A 22,210-nucleotide genomic window follows, 5' to 3' on the forward strand; every position below is an offset into this window, starting at 1 on the left:
AAATCTTTCTAAGGCAACACGTGAACACTCAGTTCCCTCAGTTTCTGAGTCAGTTCTGGCCCACAGTTAGTTTATCTCCTCTGTCATCTGTACATAAGTCTTTTCTTCATAAATATTCAAAGTGAATTTGTTAGACTGAATTAGATTGTATGTGGATTAGAGCTATCCACCTAGATTAAAAGATCACTCTTAAGTCTCAGGAATCAAGAATTCATTGGGCTATTTATACCAGTAGGAATTTTCCATCCAAGAAGTCACCTGTACCTCTCTGACTCAGTTTCTCAGAGGGAAAAAGATGGATTTGGTACTTGACTTTGGAGTCCAGAGAGAGGGGAAGTGGGCCTTTATGAAACAATAGCAGAATAATGCCTTTGGAACGCCTTCATTCTCTTCAGAACTTTCCTGCTAAAAGGACTCAAGTCAGAGGTTGGGATGCCCCTTTCAGAGTGGGAAGATTTTCCCTTGGCCCGCCCGTGCTTGGTGCACTACCACCAAAGGACACCCTGTACCCTGGCCCTGCACCTCCCTTTGGATGCTTTTCCCCATTCCTCAGCCAAGGTCAGAGATCTAACCACCTGGTCACGCCTATAACTTTTATTGTAGCTCACTGACAGCAGGGATGGCCTTCTCAGTGACAATGTCTCTCAACAGCTCTATTTCAGGCAGATTCTGAGTTATGGGCAGGGTAGGGACAGTTGAGACCTCTGGTAAAACCTTAGGATTGGTATTAGAGTCCTCTGAGTAAGAGTGATGACACAGCCATTTCTGAGGGGCGGAAGATGCTCTCCCCTTCCCCAACTGGCCCTCAGGCCCTCACTTCTCTCATGGGGTACTCAGAGAACAATAGGTTCTGGTCTTTCTTCTGGGTGTTGGGATGTCTGTGTGTAACTACCCCTTTTATTCCTTTCACTGAATTTCACCAATTCAACACCTACTGACACTGACTATGGAGAAAGGGTTTCTTTCTACTTCTACCCTCTCCTCATGGATCGATGAAGAAGATATAAAAGAGACTCCTAAGCAATTGGTTGGCAAAGTGGATAGAATGCTAGACCTGGAATCAGGAAAAGTTGAGTTCAAATTTCACCTGAGATACTAACTACTTTACTAGACCCTAAGCAAGTCACTTAATGTTGGCCTGCCTCAGTTTCCTCACCTGTAAAGTGAGAATTATAGTAGTACCCATCTCCCAGGGTTATTGCATCAAATAAGATAATAATTATAAAGTACTTTGTGAATCCTAGAAGGTTATATAAATGTTAACTATAATTATTATTATACTTGATCTTAGCCAAAACATCAAAAAGTAATAGCTATAATTATTATCATTATTATGACACAATCCCTGCCACCTAAGAGTTTGCAATCTAGTGGAATGAGGGTAGGAATGAGGAAAGAAGGAGGATAAAACATATCACGTTTTACAAAATTACCCAAGTTTCTTATATATAATAGATATTTAATAAGTGCTAATTGAATCCCATAGTGATACAGTAGAAATTGTCTTTGGAATAAATTGGTGGTTGTTCAGTTGTTTTAAGTCATGTCCAATTCTTTGTGACCCATTTTGGTATTTTCTCAACAAAGATACTGGCGTATCTTTACCATTTCCTTTTCCAGCTCATTTTACTGAAGCAAACAGGGATAAGTGACTTGCCCAAGATCACCCAGGTAGTAAGAATCTGAGATCATATTTGAATGAAGAAATTTAGATAAACAGGGATAAGTGTCTTCCTTCCCAAGGATCACACAGCTAATAAGTGTCTGAGAACTCAAGAAGATGAGCCTTCCTGACTCCTGGTCTGGAGCTCTAACCGTTATACTACCAAGCTTCCCCTTAGACCAAGATTCAAATTATAAATCATTTAATCTCTCTGAGTCTCTATTTTTTCCACTGTAAAATGCAGGAACTAGGTGGCCTCTAAAGTCCCTAGGTAGGAAGGGAATAAGTGTTTATATTATTAGCACTTACGTTTCCAAGCATTGTGATAAGGTTTTGCTGCAAATACGATCTTCACAACAACCCTGTAAGGTAGATATTGTTATTATTCTATTTTATAATTGAGGAAACTGAGGCAAAAGTAAAGTGACATGCTCAGGATTATGTAGTTGCAAGGATCTGAGGTCAAATTTGAATTAAAGTCTCTTTAACTCCAGGCTCAGTGCTTTAAAGCTATAAAGCTGGGAATTCCCCCTCGGCAGCAATTATTAAGGCTTTCTTACCCTTCAAAATGCTTTATATTTACCTGTGTATATACTGTGTGTGCAACCCCCTCCCAAGAATGGAAGCTTCTTGAGGGCAGGCAGTGTATTACTTCTGTCTTGGTACTCCCTGTGTAGCACATAGTAAGTGTAACCCAAATCCCAGAGACCATAGCTGTGGAACTTCCTCCTCAATGGTGGAGATCAGTGTCTTAAGGGTTGGGTCAGAGTTGGTGCTGGTCTTTTTGGACTTTTTGAACTTGACCATCACTTCAGGAGCTTTTGGATTCCAGCTTTGAGAGAGAAAATGGGTGATACCAGGATGATCCTCTTCAGGGTGCAGAAGGGAAAATAAGACTGGGAAGAAGCTGTCGTGGAAGGAGCTAGCAGTCTCCATCATGCCCTATACCCAGCTTGCTATTATCTAGTATAGGTTCTCCTATGTATGCTTTCTCTGATTTTTATTTGACTTTATTTGGGTACATTTCTTTGCTATTTGCTGTGTATGTGTTCATTGTAGAACTGACATTGGATGGGAAAGCAGTCAAATCTTGGATAGAGATTTTGGGGTTCTCCTTTCCTCATGAATGTATGGCAATCAGAAGCTTATCTCAAACCTGAAAACTACATCCCCATGACTATGACTATTCACATAAGCACATAAATATGTTTAGCCCAGTAGCTCCTCTCTCTGAGGAGACCAGAGTGTTCACCTTTTGTTGTTCATCTTTTAGCAGACATGTAAATCAAACTTGGAGAAGGGTTATGGGAAGAGGCTAGAGATATCCATTCTACCTCCCTAGAAGCCCACAACACTCCCATGCTACATATGAGAGACAGCTTTGCTACATAAGCATCTAACAAATATTTGTTGAATGGAATTAATTTCTCGCTAAACACAAAATGGGATAAGTATTATGTGAGGTCAAGGAAAGAATTATCATCCTCCCCTTCAGGAGTGGGAAAAGGAGCAGGAACAGCTTCATAGAGGAAAAAAGAGAAAAAGACTTAATCCCATTAGCAGGCATTACAAGCCACACTTTATTATATATTATATGTTATATATTATATATTATATGTCGACCAATCAACAAGGTTTTTGTAAATTTCTACTATGTTCATAGCTCTGTGGATACAAATAAATGAATCAGTACTTAATCTCAAGGAATTTGACACAGGAAACAAGATAGATAGATAGATATTAGATAAAGAGATAAATAGAAATAGATAAATAGGCTGACAGATAAACAGAGAAAGAAAGACATTAAAAGATAGAGAGACAGAGATAGAGATGATAGATAAGCAAATATAATAGGTAGGTAAATAATAAACAGACAAAGATAGCTGGATATAATAGATATAGATAGATATAATAGGTAGATAATAATCAGACAAATATAGCTGGATTTAATAGGTAGATAATAGATAGATATAGATATAGGCAGATATAATAAGTAGGTAGATAATAAACAGACAAATATAGATATAATAGGTAGATAATAAATATAGATGGGCAGATATAATATGTAGGCAGATGATAGATAAACAGATATAGATAGGTATAATAGGCAGATAATAAATAGATATAGATAAATAGTTATAGACAGATATGATAAGTAGGTAGATAAGTGACAGAGACAAATAGAAGCATAAATAGAACTATAAGTATAGATACAGATATTTAGACATAAAAAAGCATCTGGGTTGTAAGTAGAGGCTGTTTTGATGTAGGGTGCTAAGCTACATACATATCTTGCAGCATCAGGAATGGATTTCATAATGGCAATCTTAAAGCCAAGAAGTGACCTAGGAATGAGGTTTCCCTTCCTAGTATAATATAAGAAGTCCTTGAAAACAGGAATTCTCTTGATTTTTGTCTATATTCCCAGTCTCTGCAGCACAGTGAGTTCTACAGGTGTCATAGTGGACCTAGCATGAAGAAGAACTCTTGCAAGACTGCAAGAGTTCAGACCTTTACTAACCGTCTGATCCTGGACAAGTCACTGATTGTTTGCTTCAGTTTCCTTATCTATAAAATAAGGATAATATATCTATAAAATCTAGATAATAGGGCTATCTCCTGGTATTGTTGTAAGGGGAAATTTAAAAAACATTTCTAAAATGCATTATAGAAACACTAGTTATTATTATTGGTGGTGGTGGTTGAATCAACAATAAATCTCACACTTAACATGCCAAAATGAGTCCCAGGGAAAATAAGCTAAGAGCACCTAGATTCAGATCTCACTTCTGTCATTTATCTCTTGTGTGATCTTAGAAGTTTACTGCCCTGTGCCTTCAGACAAGATGCCCCCAAGTCATTGCCAGCTCGAAATCCATAATCCCTTCTAGAGAAGAAACAGGCTTGAAGTCATTAGTCTTTTTCTTCCAATGCCTCTGTAATATTTTTGTAGTTGAAAAGCAATTTTAGCAAAATCCCAAGGAGCTCTCCTGTTACTTCCCCATTGGCGGCAGAGGGGATTAGTAGGCAGTCAGAGCCCAGCGGAGGCTCCAGGAAAATGGCAATGTCTAAGTTTCCTGTCCGCTCCTATGCCGAGCACAGCTGCCCTGAAGATAGGCCCACCTCCTCAGCCCGATGACAGGGGGCTGCTCAGAATGTTTTGTGGAACAAAAAGATTCATTGTGAGATGACATTTTAATTACAACTTGACTGACCCACATACCTTGGCAAATCCTTCCTTCCTCACCGCCCTCAAACCTTTGGCTGTTTTCCAGGTCTTTATGTCTTAGCTTGGTGGTTATTAATTACTAGGGCTTTCGTTCTAATCAAATTCTCCCCTTTCCTCTCAAATCCTACACCCCCGCAGGAATGAGCCTGGGGGAGAATAAGCTCAGGATCTTTTCCAAGGCAGCCTTAACATTTCAGCTTGGAAGAAATAATACAGTCCATCTCCCTATCTCTAGGCAAGACTGCAAGACACTTAATGTTGTTTTTGCTTTATGATCTGTCCTGCTGCACCTCTTCCACCCACTCTATTGACAACAGCCACAACAAAAACTGAAAAAGAAGGCACTGATCATAAACATGCTTAGTCCAGCAAAACAAATTCTTCCATTGGCAATGCCTTAAAATGTAAGTCTCTCTCTCTCTCTACATTTTACATGTCACCTCTCTGGAAAAAAGGAGAATATTTGGATTCATCTTTAGTCTTTTGTAATCATGGCTAATTATTGAGTTGATCAGAATTCTGAAGGCTTTCAAGTTCTGACTCTATATGATGGTTATTATATAAATGGTTCTCCTAGTTCTTCTTTGGTTCTTCTTGGTTTTCCATTCATCATTTCTTGTGATCTGCCTGCCTCAATACTCTTCCCACTCCAAACCATCCTTTATTCAGCCACCAAAATGATTTTTCTAAAGCAGAGATCTGACCATGTCACCTCCCCCTATTCAATAAATTCCAATGGCTTCCTATTGCTTCCAGGAACAAATATAAAATCCTGTTTAGTGTCTGTTTATACACATTTGTGTCTCGTCTCTCCCATTAGATTGTAAAGTTGATTGTCTTTTATCTCTTTTCGAATCCCTAGCAATTGGCATAGGGCCTAGTAAGCACTTATTAAATATTTATTGACTGAATTACATCTATATAACATTTGTTGTTTTGCCATTCTCCAATGACCAAAGGGACATTCCCTTAATTTCTAATTTTTCCAAACCATTTATTATTAATGAGATGAGGAGAGGGGAATAAACTGTGATACAACTGTAGTAGGGACTATCTCTGGGTGGGGAACCTTGGGGTCCTTGTGATGGATTGCTAGTAGATCATGAGTAAGCCTTGAGTTGTGGCAGTTTGGGAAGGATGAGTCACGATAAGGTAGGAGCTAGCATATCCCCCTGGTACACTGAGATTATTATATATGGACTTGAGACTCAGTGCTCCCCTCCAAATCAATCCCCCACAGTGACATCAGTATTTGGGAAGCAATGAGGAAGTAATCCTACTAAATGCTATATCTAAATGACATGGTTCTTCTGTGTGATTATTAATGATTAAGTTTAACCCTGAAGAATGTACATTCCCACTCCTCTTGGCAGGTGGGGCTCTCCTGGTGTATAATAATACACAGACTGTCAGATATAATAGGTTGATAGGTTTTGCTGAACTACTTTTTTTCCTCTCTCTTTAAATCCTTGTTTCAAGAGATGGTTACAAAGAAGGGAGGAAGGAATGACATGTTTGGGGATGAAGGTGATATGAAAAAAATATTAAAAACAAAGATATTAAAAATAGAACTGTGTTGTGCCCCAAATAGTCTTTGCACACCAAAAGAGACAACTGAGGGATAAGATAGGGAGGGGATGATCATTGATCACTGATCATTCAAGAACGATCAATACCTATAGATATATGATAATAGATAGGATCTCTCGTCACCTCTCAACAGAATCTGAGATACCTGAGAAGAAGAGCTTCCAAGGAAAAACTGAATCCTTTGAGCTTTGGTGCAAATCTTGGGAAGAAGAGGTCATGAACTTACTTGTCACACCAATCTGGAATAGCCTTGGACATATTAGTCAATGTTGAGTTGGGAAACTCATAGAAAATGGGAGCTCTTGATATTGCTGTTTTGTAATCAGGCCAACCAGAAGAGAAGGGAAAATTCTAAGTCACTTCTTCTCTAGGAAGAAACCCTTGTTCCCCTCTAACTCTTCACTGAAGGGCGGGGAGAAAAAGCAGCTTTGGCTAATGTAGAATGGATTAGCCAGTACTTCCTTAGTATTCCCTTTTGTAGATCTTATGAAAGGAGAGACTTAAGATCATAAATCTAGAATATACCTTAGAGGGCATCTAGTCCAAACTTCTTCATTTTGCAAATGAAGAAAGTTGAGTAATTTGTCCAGTCACATAGAAAGTATCCAAAAAAAGGATTATGAACCCAGTACTTTTGTCTCTAGAGTCAATGCTATTTCTGCTTTATCAAGTTGTTTCTGAGGGCTAAGGTTAGGGCTTTGATGTTCTGCTAGTTAAGCTTTGACTCATTCAGAGAATCATGGAATTTGAAAAAATAGGGAAAAATCTTAGCGATCATCTGCCACACCCGTACCCCAAAAGGAATCTCCACTATAACATAAGATCAATAATATTTAGGGAAACCGCAGCATAGAAGGTCACTCCAAGAGGCAGTCTCCAGGCCAAAGGTAGACCAGCCAAGAGGTATATGGAGGGATGGGCATTCTCTGGATTCACTTTAGGAAAGAATGATATGCTGATTTCTTCCTATCAAGATGGAACAGTTACTCCTAGTGAATTCCACCCTAGATTCTTTAGATAATTTTCATTCTTTCTCTTCTCTAGGATACGCACTCACTCATGAGGTTCCTTGTTTCTTCCAAAGAAAATCTGGGGGTTCTCCTTTTATATTGTTATATAGAATGGTAAACTCACTGCCATCAGATTTTAGAGAGTTAAGTGAAAATAGGGCAGTTGTTGTTCAGTATATTTTCAGCTCAAATGTTCCTGGAGCAAAGGAAAGGTGATGTGGCTTTGATCTCTGGGCCTAACAATGATTTCCCAATCATTTCCAGAAACAGGGCCTCAGACCCTATGCCTCTGGCTTGTACAGATGACAACAACATTTGAATTTAAGATTCCAGACTCTCCTGGAGAAATTTTATTTCCCTATTCCAGGAACAGATAGCTGTGTCACAGTCATAGAAATGTTAGAGCTAGAAAGGACTAATTCAACCTTTGACCTTCCTCCTCCCCCCAACCTACCCACTACAGGGGGTTAGACTAGATAATAATCTCCAAGCCTTATGGCTTTAAGCATAGGAGATGTTATCGTATTACTTAGTCATTTTACAGATAAGAAAAATAAGGACCAGAAACAGAGAGTGTACAATGGCATATATTGAGTTAAAGGCCTCAGGGACAAATTTGTTTTTGAAATGAGCTATTGCTCAAATCAGAAAAGTGGGGCACTTGACCTCTGGGGATAGAAATGGCAGCAGCTGCTTCCTATACTCCTAACTGACTTACAAGATTCCCTTCTACTAGAAGCTGGGGATAAGAGCTCAGTGAAGCTAAATCTTTAAACTGTATTCCCAAACTTACTATTGTATAGATGTGTAGATAGGTAGATAGATACATATATACATAGATAGATTAGATATATAGATAAATGCATAGACAGGTAGATAGAGAGGGAGGAAGAAAGAAAAGAGAAAGAAAGAAAAGAATAGAAAGTAAAAGAGAAAGAAAGGAAGGGAGGGAGAAAGAAAGAAGAGAGGAAGGAAGGAAGGAAGGAAGGAAGGAAGGAAGGAAGGAAGGAAGGAAGGAAGGAAGGAAGGAAGGAAGGAAGGAAGGAAGGAAGGAAGGAAGGAAGGAAGGAAGGAAGGAAGGAAGGAAGAAAGGAAGGCAGAAAGAAAAGAAAGAAGGAAGGGAGGAAGGAAAGGAGGGAGTAACATTTATTGAAGGGTTACTATGTGTAAGATAGCATACTAAGTACTGGTGATAGATGATGAAAAGTAGAAACTCAGCTGCCCTCAATGAGCTAACATTTTATTGGAAAAAAAAAAAGAATTTAATGGGTTGCCGGAAAAGATTAAACTGTAGCTGCTGAGCTGATAGTGTTAGAAGGAAGGAGAACAAGAGAGCCAGGTGAGATCTTGGTGGTAGAGCCCTACAACTTAATATTTCTGGGGAGCTTTCTTTGCATATTTGTGGTTGTGTTCCACCATGTTGGATGTGTCCCCAGGAGAGTCTTACATTATACTTTGAGCTGTCCAAGGTCTGGGACAGAAAGTACTGAACACCAAAGGGTTGGGCAGTGTTAACTTTTATAGGTCAGCAACAGCTGCATCCTTTCCTAATCCCTTTGCTCTCCCTATTTCAAAGGACCCTGAAATGAGCCCCCTGGCTTAGAGAGTGTTTTGAGGCAAAGGACATAATCTCATGGTATGTGAGAGGATAGATTATTCCCTTGAACTTCCCAGATTGCTTCGTTTACCCCAATCAACATCTCCAAGACTTTTGCACTGGGAAAAACGGGGGGGGGGGGGGGGAGGGAATTAAATATTACTGTACGTTAGAAAAGGGCAAGGATTTACATTTTAAATGGGAATGATTTCTCTTAAGAGTGTCTTGCTTGGATCTCTTGTGACATGTCCTTGGTGTGTCTGGGAGTTGTGAACTGAAGCCCTCTCCCCCTCCTTTCTGGCCCCACCCTAGCCCCAGCTGTTGCTATTGTCTGACAAAAAAAAAAAAAAAAAAAAAAAAAATCCGTGTATTAATTGGAGGCCATTGGTAGCCTTGGAATGCTGTTATTAGGCTCAGATGTTGACTGCAACAAAATCCAACAACTTTTGGTTTAGGATTGGAGCCAATGAATCCTTGTCTTTGAAGGACTACTGAGCCTCTCCTCCTCCCCTCTTTCCCCCCCTTCCCGCCTTGCCTCCATTTGCTTTGCTTCTCCCCCCATATTCTTTCCATGGATGTACTGCCCACTCCCTCCTTCAAATGCTTAGGAGGGAATGGGGAAATTTTTCAGCAAGTGTGTGACCAATTCATTTAGTTTCTTTCTATTTTTAAAAAGCCAGTTCATTTTTCTGCACAGAGAATTAAAGCTATAATGAATTCTCTAAGATGAAAATAAAAATAAAATTAGAGTTGTCCTTTGAATGCTTCTTCCCCTCTAAACCTCTTCCTCCTCTCAACTTCCTTATTACTGATGGCTAATAATATCATCAACCTAAACATACTGTAGGGTCCAGAACACTAAATTCTGATTTTATATTTTAATTTTAGTGAGGGTGAGGTGGGGAGTTTTCTTCAAAAGTCAGATGATCTTTGAATCATTTTACCCCCACCACAAGTTTTCTCTATGACTCTCAAGGTATACTCAATGCTTTGTTTTATACATATATGGGTAAAATAATACATACACCTCCCTATCCTATGCAAGCATTCAATGTAACAATATATATTAACTACAAGGCTGCCTTTATTCAATCCCTTAACAAATGCAAAGTAATATAAAAGATTCATAGTAACCCATAAACAGTTGATATAATTCTGTCAAATCCTGACACTCTGCTAAATCTCACATTGACCTATAGACGGACCTATAGAAACTTCCAGCTTTGTAGGTTTCTAGAGGAGGTAAACCTCCAGTCTACCTCACACCTAAGGTGAGATTCCCATTTCCACAAAGTCTTCATTGTGGAAATGACTCAAGGTAATAAATGAGAATAAAGTTCAGGTTTTGCTCTTCATCACAGTTTAGTCACTTGCTGCTTCTCTAGCTCCAAGGCCACAAATTCAACTTTGGCCTAGAAAGCCCTGACACTCCTCCTGAAATCTGGGATCTTACAACTTCCTTTTCTAAGTCACATGGTCCTTGCTCTCCATGGCTGGTAGAGGTTCTACCATACCCTCTGGTAAAGGTAGGTAGAGAAAAGAGAATGAAGGGAGAAAAGAAGGAAGAGGAGAGAGGGAGGAATGAAGGAAGGAACAGAGGAAGGGAGTGAGGGAAGGAGGGAGAGAGTAGAAGGAAGGGAAGGAAAGGAGGAAGGGAGGAAAGGAGGAAGGGAAGGAAGGAAGGAAGGAGAGAGAGAGAAGGAGGGAGGATTCAGAAACTTGGAAGTATACAATGAACAAAAACATTTCTTTTGCTTTTTTAAAAAAATAGTTATTAAAAAGTTGTTATATCTGTGACTTCCAAATATACATACCAACATACCCAATTTCAGCAAGCCTTCCCTTATAACAAATTACGGTTCAGCACCTGAAACATACAAATCAATAGTTTGTAACATACTACATCTTTATCAGACCAAAGGAGTAAGTTCCCTTTTGTTATAGATGGTTAATCATTTGTTTTTTTAAAAATTCATTTGATAATTAAATAATGAGTTTATTGCAAATTTTATATCTTATTTTATGTTTGTTTTGTTGATGTTTATTAAATGTATAGTCTTTTAAGTGACAAATCACCCTTTCCCTTACTCCCACTTAACAAAGTGCTTGGTACATAGTAAGGCTATATAAACATGAGCTCTGAGCTATTATTAGATACAAAATTCTGTAGATTCATTTCTCACTTCCCTCTCTTCTCCACTGGAAGCAACTTAGAATCTTGGAGTTGGAAAAAGACCCCAGAGGCTCTAGCTGAACCTAAACACAAGTAAGAAACTCTAAAATATCCAACATAGTATCATACAGCCCTACTTACCTGATTCAGGACCTTCCAAATGGACTCATAAATGCCTCCTAAATTAGCTCTTAGCTCTCCAATGTTAGTTACATACAGTTGTCAAATCTTTTAGGACACAGGTGTGATTACTCCCTGTTACTCCTTTGTTCAAAAAACTTCACAGATTTCCTAATACCTAGAACAGGAGTGGGAAATTTTCTCCTGTGGTTGATTATGCAAATAACAGCTGACCTAGAGGGGAAAAAAACCAGCCTCCTCTGGTATTCAAGGTCATTCATAGATGGACTGCAATCTCCTTTTCAATTATTTCTTTTTTCAATTAATTTTTCCTTGTAACATTTTAATTTTCAAATTCTCTCTCTCACATCCTTCCCACCCCATGATAGAGAAAGCATCATTACACACTCCCCCCTCATAATACACATATGTATGTATGTATGTACATATTTGCATATGTACACACATATTCTATGTATGTGTAAAACCTTACTAAGCATGTTTCCACTTATCATTTCTTTTTTGATATGAATAGCATCTCCCATTATAGGCCCTTTGTAGCTGATTTAAGTATAATACTTAGAATAAATTAGCATTCATACTTACTCTTCAAACAATATCGTTGCTCCTGTATATAACACTCTCTTGGTTCATCTTCATTAGTGGTATATATATTTTTATACTAGTGATTGGTTTTCTTTTCTCTTTTAAAAAACAAACATTTTAAACAATGATTTATCTATTTTATTGCTTTTGTCATAAAACCAACTCCTAGTTTTATTTATTAATTCAATGGTTTTCCTAAATTCAACTTTATTAATCTCACCTTTAAATTTTAGGATTTCCAATTTGGTGTTTAATTGGGGAATTTCAATTTTTATTTCTAGTTTTTAACACTTCAATCCCAATCCATAGAGTTTTTTTTTTTTTCCTTTCTCCATTTTATTGATGTAAGGATTTAAAGATATAAGTTTTCCTCTGATTACTGCCTTTGTTGCATTCCATGGGTTTTGGTACATTGTCACTTAATTATCATTCTCTTTATTAAAATTCTGTATTGTTCCTATGACATTCTTTACCACACTCATTCTTTAAGATTAAAAATTCGTGACATATTTAATATGTATAGGACTGCTTGCCATCTTGGGGAGGGAGTAGACGGAGGGAGGGGAAAAATCAGAACAGAAGTGAGTGCAAGGGATAATGTAAAAAATTACTCTAGTATGGGTTCTGTCAATAAAAAGTTATAATTATTAAAAAAAATAAGATTAAAAATTATTCAATTAATTTAAATTGATGTTTCCATTGTCCTTTGTTGAATATGGCATATTGCATCTGAAATGTATGCATTTGATATTTTTGCTTTTCTGTATTTAACCATAAAATTTTTATATTCTAATACATGATCAAGTTTTGTAAAGATACCATTGCCTCTAAGAAAAAGGTTTATTCTTTTTTATTTCCATTTAATTCTTTCCTGATATGTATCATATTTAGTTTATTTAAGATTCCATTCATCTCCTTTACTTCTTTCTTATTTATTTTTTGTTTAGATTTATCTAGTTCTGAGAGGAGAAAGTTGAAAACCTCCACTATTATTAGCTTTTCCTTTAAAATATTTGGATACTATGGAATTTGTTGAAAATAGATTTAGTACTGGTATTACTTTATTACTTATCTTTTATCATGATGTAGCTTCCTCATTTATCTCTTTTAATTAAATCTATTTTTGCTTTAGCTTTGAGATCATGATTGATATCCCTGCTTTTTTTTGTATCAGCTGAAACATAATAACTTTTACTCTAGTACTTTATTTTATTCTATGTGTATCTCTCATTTTAAAAACATTTTTTGTTTTTTGTAAACAAATTGTTAGTGCAATGCCAGAGAAACTGAGCAAGATAGAGATTAGAGAGTATTTAATAGTTTATTTAATGGAGAAATATACTGGGATCAAAGTGGATCCATGTTTGGTCCCAGGGCTGAATGAGACTATTGTCTCTGAGAATCCAGCAAACAATCAGAGTTCTCAATGACATATATACACGTGGCTCAGACAGCAGAGGGTAGACTGAGGCAGGGGCGGAGTCAGAGTATTGAGAGCTGGAAGGGGACTCTGACAGGGTGGGATGAGCCACTGGAGATGGGATGACATAATCAGGGGGAGGCACCCCGGACATGGGGAGAGGCATCTTGATAAGACAGTATCTGACATTCCAGTAGCTTGGCATGGAAAGAGGCATTCTAATATTTTAAAACAGATCTTTTATTCTTATCAAGTACTCTGATAAAGAGGGAGGGAAGGTTTTACAGAACTGAGAAGCAGGGAAACTGAAGCAGGACTGAGTCAGGATAATTAGGGAAACTGAGTCAGGACAATAAAAGAGAATTGTGGTTTAATATTAGATTCTGGTTTTTAATCCATTCTGCTATGCATTTCCATTTTATGGGCAAGTTCATTCTACTCACATTCAACCTAATTACTAGTTGTGTATTTCCCTCCATTCAATTTTTCCTCATTGCTCATCATTCTCTCAGTTTCTTTTTATCCTATTCCTCCTCAGACATCTAATTTACTTCTGATCATTACCTCCATAATCTGCACCCTTTTTATGAATCCTTCCCTTATCCTCTCCTTTTGCCCCCCTGTTTCTTAATCTACCTACCCTTCTAAAGTCTCTTTTTTACTCTCTCCCCTATCCCTTCTATTTCTCTGTTAGTTTAGAAGATTTTTGTACCCTTCTAGATGTATGTTATTCTTTTTTTAACCCAGTTCTGAAGAGTATAAGATTCTGGCACTACCAGACCTTTACCCTCCTGCCCTGTACTATAATTCTTCCATTCTCAGCTCGTTTTTGAGATAATTGCTCCATTTTGCCTCTTCCTACCCAATTTTACTTTTTAGGATCATCTATCATACTCAATTCAAGCAGAAGACTTCTTTCTATGTTTGCTCTTTCAAATGATAATGTTCTTTTTTTTAAAATTATAACATCATTTCATTTTTATTCGCACTCCAATGTCATATTTATTCCTGTGCCATAAGCTTTTGTTTCTCCTATTTGGGGGAGGATATCTTTTTCTTTTGAGCAATCTCCTCTTCCACCTTGGGAACAATTTGTTCCTTTCCAGTAAGTATCATCTCAATATGGCAAGAACTCATATATGGGTTGATTCGACTATGGACTCTCTAAGTATACCTTCACATTTTGGGAACCTTATTACTGGATATGCTCAATGGCAAGAGAATCTATATCCAAATTCTTCAGTTCCTCATTACTATCTGCATTTTAAGCATATACGGCAAGAATTCAACACTCTTTTTGGACCATTGACTCTGTATTCTACCCCATTTTTTAGCCTAGGCATACCTGTCAACTCCACCATTATATCAATGGAAAGGAATATATTGTGCTCTTCAGTGTGACACTGAAATAGTTGGTAGCTTTTCAGATATGCATGCCCTTGGTATTTTGGGCTGTTTCAGGAATATTCTTGAAGTGGACCCAGAGATACGAACCTCTTGACTTACATGATTTTGTGGAGTTCTTTGGATCAATAGAGTACTGCATCATTTTAAATGATTACCCAGGACAAATCAAAAGAAGAGGAAGAGTCAAATAATACAATTCTTAAGAGTTACAGATAATGTTTTCCCATATAAGAAGTAAATAATTTGACCTTATTAAATTCCTTATAATTTCATGTTTACGTTATCTTTCTCCTGATTATAGATCACATTTTCCATTCAGTTCTGGTCACAAATACCTAAAAGTCACTCATTTAAATATCTTTTTTTTTTCCCATTCAAGATTACATTCAGCTTTGCTGGGTAAGTTATTCTTGGTTGCAAACCTAGGTCCTTTGTCCTTTGAATATCATATTCCATGCCCTTTTAATGTAGAAGCTGCTAAATCTTGTGTTATCCAAACTGTGGCTTTAAATCATTTCTTTTTAGTTGCTTATTGTATTTTTCTCCCTGACCTGGAAGCTTTGAAACTTAGCTATAATAGTTCCTGTGAGTGTACATCTTAGGATCTCTTTCAGGTGATAATTCATTGGTTTTTTTTTTTTTTTCAATTTAGTCTTTGCTTTCTAGTTCTAAAACTTCAGGAAAATTTTCCTTAAAAACTTCTTGAATATATAATCTAGACACTTTTTTTGATCATAACTCTCAGGTAGTCCAAAAATTCTTATATTGTCTCTGCTCGATCTGTTTTCCAGTCATATTTTTTCTTAATGATACTTCAGATATTCTTTTAGTTTTTCATTCTTTGATTTTGTTTTATTATTTCTTGGTGTCCTATGAAGTTATTAGCTTCTCCTTGCCTACTGCTAACTCTAGTTGCTAAGGAATTGTTTTGTTTTATAAATTGTTGGATCTCTTTCCAAGTAGTTGACTTTCTTTTCATAATTTTCTTATTTCTCATTTGCCCCCTAATTTTTTCTCAATTTTTTTCTCGACCTCCCTTATTTGATTTTTAAAAATAATTTTGAAGTTCTTCCAAAAGCTCTTTTGGGGCTGGTAACCATTTTACATTTTTCTTGGAAGTATAAATAGCTGTTTTGACTTTACTGTCTTCTTCTGATTTTGAACCCAGATCTTCTCTATCACCATAGTAGCTACCTATAATTGGATTCTTTCTCTTTTGTTTGCTCATGTTTTAATGGTTTATTTCTTAACTGTTAACTTTGTATTAGATTTGGGCTCTGGGATCATAAAAAAGGGAAAAGGACCCCACGTGTACAAAAATATTTATATTAGCTCCATTTATGGTGGCAAAGAACTGGAAATTAAGGAATGGCTGAACTCATTGTGGTGTGTGAATGTAATGGAATATTATTGTGCCAAGATGAACTTATGATGAGCTGAAAGATTTTAGAGAAACGTGAGAAGCCTCATGATGGAAAACACTAACCATATCTAGAAAAAGAACTATGCAGTCTTACCAAAGCATACTATTTTCATTTTTTGGTTGTTTCATTTTTTTCTTCCTCATGGTTTTCTCCTTTTGTTCTGTTTCTTCTTTCACAACATGACTAATATGGAAATATGTTTAAAACATTTTGGGATTTTAATCTGGAGGCATGAGGAATAATGGAGTAGAAATGAACAGAACCAGGAGAACATTATACATAGTAATAACAATATTGTAAGATGACCAACTGTGAATGAAATAGCTATTTTCAGCAATACAATGCTATTTACTTCCAAGAAAGAATTGCTGATGTCTGAATACAGATTGAAGGTTGCTATTGTTATTTTTTTATTGTTCTTGTTGGTCTGTATTTTTTTTTTTTTTGCAATATGGCTTGTATAACTGAGTATGTATAATCAAATCAAATTGCCTTCTTGAGGAAGGGATAAGGAGGGAAAACAAGAATTTGGAACGAAAAAAAAATTTTTAATTGTTGAATGTTAAAAAAAATTATAATAATTGAGAAAAAATAAAAACAAACAACAAATATACTACAAAAAAAGAGATGACTATTATCAGTGAAACTGTAAATATTTCTTATTGAAATGGGAAGATACTGATGAGAAGAAGACTAGTTAGGAAGCCATCATAGTAATCCAGATAAGAAGTGATGAGATATAAAATGGTAGAAGTTGTATAGGTAGGGGATATATTTAAGAGATATGATAGAAATAGAATTGATGAAGCACAACAGAATTTGTAAGTTACATAACATCATTAAAAAAAACTGTATGATCTTTCTTTAAAGAGGTGGGGTATTATGAATTCAGAATGTTAAATATCCTTTAAAAATAGTCACCTATCTCCTATTTTTGCTGAAGTTTTTATTGTCATCACAAGGAAAGACCACCTGGGTGAGAGGGATGGGATGACATATTTGGAAATAACAGAGATGAAAAAACAAGAGGCATGAATAAAACTGAGTTTAAAAAATAGCTCTGTGCTGCTAGGGCTGTGGATAAGAGTCAGCACATAGTTCTAGATATAAGATTTCCTATTTCCTTCTTTGGGGGGCTCTGAGGTACATGCCAGAGAAAAGGAAGACAGTTGCTTAAATGAAGCTGAGGCACAAGATTGAGCTCTGATGTATTCCTGGGAAACCATAATTGCACCAGGATTGTTTTTTTCCTCTTCAAGGACATGAATGTTAAGAGTTCCCATTTAGGAAAGGACTTCTTTCCATCTTTCCTTTCAGAGAGACTTGGTAAAAGGTGAACCTAAGCTTTTATGAGCCAGAGAGCTCATTATTACTTATCAACTTATTGCTGTGGACCTGCTTCCATGGTGATGAAAAATAAATCAGTTCTTTTGAGCAGATAAACTCCTTGTGAGAAAGATATCATTTCTGAGCAGGCCTGCTGAGACCCAGGAGAAAAATGTAGAGACAATTATGAGCTTGTATTTCCACGACATGCTGGGTAGTTGGTCAAAGATTTGGTGGAGAGAAGATGAAAGGTTTTTCCAAAGGAAAGGCATCCCAAACCCATGGGAGAAATGTGTTTTTGGAAGCAGGCTCTTGAGATGTATGGCCATTGTCACCTTTACCTCAATATCTGAATAGCCATCGGCTTCTTTATAATCACAGGAAAAATAGAACAATAAGGTCACACATAAATGGATGGATGGATACCAGAGGTTATAACCACTGCCTATTCTCTCTTCAAGACAGGACTTGAAGAGCCCAAAAGCTCAAAGCTTACCAGGGTCACATTATAAAGTTAGGCTTTCCAGTTGATTTGGAAGATTTGAAGTCATGAAATCTGAATTCAAATTCTGAGTGCAAACAGCAGTTATTTCCCATCTCCAGTAATTCGGCTTCTTCATCTGCCAAACAAGGGAATTAGTCTCAATGATTTTTTTTTTTAGTTCCCCTCCAGCTGTAACGGCTAAGATACCATGAGTCCTCCCTCAAGGGTGGGGCTAGGGCCAACTCTGGAGTGTGTAATCATTCACTTGCAAACCTAATATATCTCCAGCTAAACTGGGATGACTAGAAAGGGGTAGGGAATAAAGAGGGAGACAGGATGTATCATTCACTCCAAATAGAAGCTATAGTTTGCAGTGAAATCAAATAACCTTATATGGCTCTAGTGGGAATCCTTAGCAGGAGGAAATTTGGATCCAAATAGGTCATCAAGTAATGGCAAAAATATGTAGCCAGATTGAGATTCCTGTAGAGAGGTTATTGGTGTCTCAGGGCTGAGCAAGCTCCCTAGAGCTGCTGAATGAGTCCCCTGGAGAGCCACTCAGAAGGTTTGGGGAGGGGAGGGAGTCTGGGGGGAAAGGAATGAATGACAGGACAAAACTCTCCTCCCACCTCTTAGATCAACTCTCAATCCTGGCAGCATTTGTCTGGCATCTTCCTTTATTGGAGCATCAGGAAGTGGCTGGGGAGATTGCCTGAGACACTTTCTGGTGACTAAGTGGTACATCTAAGCCGGAAACCAAGAAAAGCTTAGAAGCATCTATAAATAGCCAAGTGTCCCAAAACTCCAACAATTACAGGTTGAGCGAAGCCTTGTAAACAGAGAAAGAGGCTCAAACTGAAACCAGACTTGCTCCCAGGGAAAGCAACTTTTGTCTTTTCAAAAGAAAAAGCAAAATCTAATCTAACCTGGAGAGTGATCCGTACCTAGCCTGAGGTGATCAGGACTTTGTCTCAGGGGTGCAATTTAGGGTGGGGAATGTGCTTTCTGACTAAGATAATAGCAGACTCCAAGCTTTGAATTGTCCTTACTATCACTATTCCCTTTTCCTTTCCCCATTTCCCTCATTCCCCAAACCAAATTTGCCCCAAATAAAATACATCCTAGTAATAGGCCTGCTGGAGTTTCCTCCTTATTTCTAAGGGTGAAATTCATCCAAGTTTGCCACCCCCAACCTTGGGGTCTATTTGGTAGCATTCTGTGTTCCAGTCAAACTGACTTATTTACTTTTCTCTAAACTTTCAATACACCCTTCTTTCCCTCTGTGCCCTCATATGTACTATTCTTCTGATCTCAGTAAGATACTTGTCCCCCATGCCCACAGCTCAAAGTATTCCACTTCCTTCAAGACTCATCTCCATGAAGCCTTCACTGCTGAAGGAATTTGAAGCCCCCATGAATCTTCCCAGGAGTTAGGATTCTCTCCCTGTTCCAATTAGTTTGTATGTATCTTGGACTTTAAGATCATAAGGGATGGGGAGAGAGCTTTTTTTTTTTTGCCAAACACTTGATACTTCATCATGATTCAAAATTGCTGATTGGAGGGGAGGGGGGAGAAAACTAAATCCTATTCATCAGTACCACCAAAGCAACCAGCTAATTGGTTGAAATGGGTACTATCTAGCCAGTCACTTTGGTTTTGATCTATCCTACACTCTGGTCTCCAGCCTTGTAGTGAGCATGAGATCTCCAGACATGCAGGGAGGTTCTTTTAGTACTTATTTAGAGTCTCATGTTTTGAAAGATATCTAGATAGATACTCAGAAATTGAGAACAGCAACAGTGAAATATCAGTAGTCCCATAGAGTTTCCCAGCATGCAGTAATGGTTTCCATCTTCACCTAACAATCTATGGAAATCCCCTGACTCTTAGCAGGGACACAGTGTGGTCCCAGGGAAAGACCTTTGAATAGACAAGCCAAAAACCTGTGTTCCAGTCTTGGATTTGCCACTAACTCATTTGAGCAAAACTCTTCTCCTTGCTCCATCAAACTATATAAATATCAGCCATTATTGTCAATGACTTGAAGTCTGCTCCTGTTAGGTTTTCATGGCACAGTAGTGAAAGATTTAATGGCTGTTGCTACTCTGGTTCTGTAAGGGATGCCAGAGGACCTGCTATTGGACTGGTGATGGACAAACGGGGTTCAGGGTTTCATAAAGGTGAAGGTGTATTTCACAGACTTCTGACCAGTGAGTTGGGTATTCCTGCTTTAGACCTTAATGGGGCTCACGAAGAGTCAGACATGACTCAACAAGAGTTTGACATCCCCTCTATCTAACAACATGAGCAGTTCAGTAAACCAAGAACTGTTTCCAAAAGATAAGGCTAGGCAGCTTAGTAGAAAGAGCAGTCAGTGCACTTGGAGTTAGAAAATGTAGATTCAAATACAGTTCAAGAAATTTTATGAACCTGGTCAAGTAATTTAATTTCTCTCAGCATCAGGTTCCTCACCTAAGAACTGGAAATAATAAAACCTGTGGTTTTACACAAATGGCACAGAGTATTTTACCCACACTACAGCCTTGGATACTTACCAAGGCTGTGTGACCCTTAACTTCTGTTTATCTCAGTTTCTTTCTTTGTGAAGTAGGGGAAAATAATAGTACCTCCCTTCCAGGGTCATTGTGAGTGGAAAATGAGGCAGTATTATAAAATATTCTGCTAACTTTAAAGTATTATAAAATACTAGTTATTGTGGTTATTGTCATTTATCTAACAGGGTTGTTGTGAAAGATCAAATGAGTTGTATATGTAAAGTTATTTACAAACTTTAAAATGCTAAATAAATATCTCTCCACAGCAAAATTCAAAGATGGACTATTCAATAATCTATGAATATTTAGAAATAATAAAGATGTTGTGTTTATTTAGCATCTTAAAATTTGCAAAGCCTATGCTGAACTAACTCATTTGAGTCTCATGGCAACCTTGTAAGTGCTATAGGTCTTAATTATTCCCATTTTACAGATGAAGAACTGAAGCTGGGAAAGAGATTAAAGGATTTGGCTAGGATCACCTAGCTAATAAATTTATAAGGCAGGATTTAAACCATAGTCTTTATGACTACAAGTTCAATATTGTACTTCACTGGTAAAAGGTAATCATTAACTCCATTTTATTGGTGAGAAAACCAAGATTCACTCAAGTTAAGCAATTTACGCGCTGGCAAAGAGTTAATAAATGTCAGAGGCTCATGTCTTCCAAGGCTGTAGTTCACATCTTTCTAGAAGGTCTCCTTTTCTCATCTTTAAAAAAATGGGCCAGCAAGGATTTAAATTATACACTAAACAAACTTCTCACTTAGGCTTATATGAGGCACTATTAATTAATTAACCAATTAATGATCTTTTATTGATTTTTTCTCAATAGTATTTTATTTTTCTACTTACATGTAAAGACAGTTTTTAATATTCATTTTTTGTAAAATTCTGAGTTCCAATTTTTTTGTCCTCCTCTCCCTCCCAAGATAGAAAGCAATCTGATACAGGTCATACATGTACAATCAATGATCATTTACTAAGTGTTTACAGTTTGCCAAATATTATATTAGGAGCTGGAGTAAAGAAAGGTGAAAAGGAAATAACTCCTACCTTCAGGGAACTTACATTCTACTGGCAGGGCTACTAGAACCCATTTTAGCTCACCTCTAAAAACCCTCTTCCCACCTCAATCCAGCATAGGCCATTTTCATAATTTATTTTGTTCACCTGGTCATTAAAGTCCATTGCTCTGAGCCCCTCAAAGCATCCCACCATCACCAGTTGGGATAATCTACATCATTCTCACCTGATAATTTAAGAAGGCTGATCAGGTCCCTAAAGGATAGGGAATCTGCACATTTACCCATCTCTCATTAGGATCAGGCACTATATCCCTTTAAACACTTAAAGAGTCATTTAAGTTTACCAGCCAAAGTGTTCATTCCTTGATCTCCAAGCAACTTTATAGGTTTCCCATAGGAAGGTATTGATAACTGTCCTGGTTCAAGACCATGGATCTCATTGCTGCTGCATTTCTGTGTGATCAGGGGTCTCCTTGTCTGCTTCCAGGTCATGGAAGATCAGACCTGGGAGAGACCTGAGAGGGTCACAGAGGAGCAAGAGCCAAAGACTGGATACCATCACTCTTGGATAGAACTT

At 37.4% G+C, this 22,210-nt stretch overlaps 1 protein-coding gene and 1 pseudogene across 1 annotated transcript in view; one reads left to right on the forward strand and one right to left on the reverse strand.

The window, feature by feature from the left end:
- The first annotated feature begins 425 nt into the window (after nt 1-425).
- The window catches only part of MICAL2 (microtubule associated monooxygenase, calponin and LIM domain containing 2), a 296,098-nt gene continuing 274,313 nt past the window's right edge, over nt 426-22,210 (forward strand). Inside the window, exon 1 of the mRNA XM_031944246.1 lies at nt 426-558. The gene's annotated coding sequence lies outside the window, so the exon portion shown is untranslated. The remainder of the gene's footprint in view (nt 559-22,210) is intronic.
- LOC100919015 lies at nt 14,411-15,172 on the reverse strand (annotated as a pseudogene).

This window comes from Sarcophilus harrisii, chromosome 6 (genome assembly GCF_902635505.1).
Source record: "Sarcophilus harrisii chromosome 6, mSarHar1.11, whole genome shotgun sequence".
Classification (NCBI taxonomy): Eukaryota; Metazoa; Chordata; class Mammalia; order Dasyuromorphia; family Dasyuridae; genus Sarcophilus; species Sarcophilus harrisii.